Raw genomic sequence first — 2,256 nt, forward strand, 5'->3', positions numbered from 1 at the left:
TGGAAAACCTCTCACCATTTTTTTCTTCTTTTCTGTTAATGTGTGTCTTTGTACAATGTACTCTTTCAAGTGTGGCATTTTAAAAGAACATGCTGGCATAGTTGGGTTTTTTTCCTCTCCTTTTTTAACAGCCCTTCACTTTCTCCTGCACTGAATAATGGGGCAGGACATCATCCAGGAAACACTACACAAAAGCATATCTAATGGGATTTCAGGTTTTAATGTGTTATTATTTATATCTGGAGGCTAAGGTAACTTACCTCTGCAGGAACAAAATACTGTAGCCGTAGACACACAGTATGAGAAAATCTGCTCCAACATTGGGAGTTTAAATGTAAAACTGTAAATGAAGTTGTTAATTTTGGGCTCAGAAAACCAAAAATAAAAAATAAAAATGAGCTAAAAGACTAAATCACTCAATAGAGCTGAGAAAACCTGCAGATTGTTTGTGGGTTTGTCTCCATGAATAAACCGTTTCACATTTGTATTTATTTATGTGTTTATTTACCTTTATTTAACCAGGAAGTACCATTGAGGTTAGAAATCTCTTTTACAAGGGAGACCTGGCCAAGGTAGCAGCCATACAAAGTCAAAAAAACTAATATAATACAGATACCTGAGACACAAATGAATAATGGACAGTAAAACAGATTGACAGCTATTTAAGCACAGTGGCCTCTCAAGAAAAACAGTGACGTTCCTCTTTTACTGTATTCTTTATGATGCTCTTAAACTCATTAATGGACGTGGAAGTTTCTAGTTTAGTCACTTCACCCACCGTTAATTAAAAAAACACTAATGATTTGTCATTTAGCCGGGTAACTAACTCGACTGTTAATGTTAAATATATTTAATTACTTTATTACCGTGCATCTCTATAATAGATGGCGTATTCCCTCTTACGCCGTTCCATCCACTTAAGATCTCCGCCACGTTGCGGGCTGAGTTCGACTCGTGAGCGCTTCGCTGTGATGCTCCAGAGAGGACGTGGATGTGTCAGGGAGGAGGACAGACCTCTAATTAGTTGCTTTCAATCTCTTGGGAAGGGAGGGGCTCCAAGATGCCATCCCTGCTTCCTAATGAGCGCACTGGAGACCACCGAAGACAAAGCCTCGCCGGCTGGACCGGCAGTACACATTCCTGCCTATAGTGCACTTATCGTACCCCAAACTGTTTGTCCCCAAAGGTCTGACTTCTGCTTTTTTTTCCCCCCCCTTGTCATTCTCTCTCTCTTTCTCCTTCAGGCATTGTGTTGTGTCCCACTCCGGCAGCTCTGGCTCCCCACTTTCCGACAACAACAAGCCACTCTTCAATCCACTCTTTTTTTTTTTTTCCCCTCCCCGGAGACTTCAGCTCACACACAAAACCACTGCCCAGGTATTGCAGACAATCACACTATACAATGGCCCATTATTGCTCCGGTGTGCCAAGCAAGGCATCAATACACAGCTCCTTAAGCTCCAAGAGAGCAGGTTTTAATCTGAAGCAATAAGACCGCTGAAGATAATAAATTACTCGAGTGTCTGAACATACTTGTGCAGGCGATTACCTTCTCGGTTTGAGGGGAGAGCAGCAGGATCATCATCTGTTGACTTGCGCAGGGGGAAAGGAGTCTGAGGAGAGGAATAATTCGCACCAACCTCCACCTCCCTTTTACCCCCACCATTCAAGAGATAGCTTAGTGGGCTGTGTTATGTTGGGGTTTGATTAAAGAATCCTCTCATTAAAAGGTTCCCTCCAGTTACTAATCAAAGCAGAGTCGATATCTGGGAATTAGCTCGCCAAACACTCTTGCCCTGCTGTTTTTCACTCTCTTCTTACTTTTGCTTACTGGCTCTTTCTTTTCCCTTATTTTCTTCCTGCGTTTCCGTCTCTCTCTCTCTACTCGTGCTCAACTTTCACCCCATCTCTCACTACTTCAATTTGAGTCACCGTACTCTCTCTCTCTCTCTCATCCTCTGCATCTCCCTCGTCTTCTCCTTCCTTCCATGTCTGTCCATCTCCTCTGGCTATGCTCTGTTTATTGCTGGTAAATTAACCAAGAGAGGGAAGTCCCAGCGGTGCCAGTCAGCTGTACAGCCTTCCTCGGAGACCGGGGTCAAGCGGTCACGGAGCTGCAATTTTATTTGGATTTCAATGTTTTACACTGAAGTTAATAAGCTCCTCTTGGGCTTGGTCAGTCTGGTGGTTGGAGTTTTCAAAATGTTAAAAGCAGGCTTGTGCCACGCGCAAACAAATCCGAACATTTTGCGTAAC

Source organism: Stegastes partitus, unplaced genomic scaffold, assembly GCF_000690725.1.
Source record: "Stegastes partitus isolate 25-593 unplaced genomic scaffold, Stegastes_partitus-1.0.2 Scaffold41, whole genome shotgun sequence".
NCBI classification, from domain to species: domain Eukaryota; kingdom Metazoa; phylum Chordata; class Actinopteri; family Pomacentridae; genus Stegastes; species Stegastes partitus.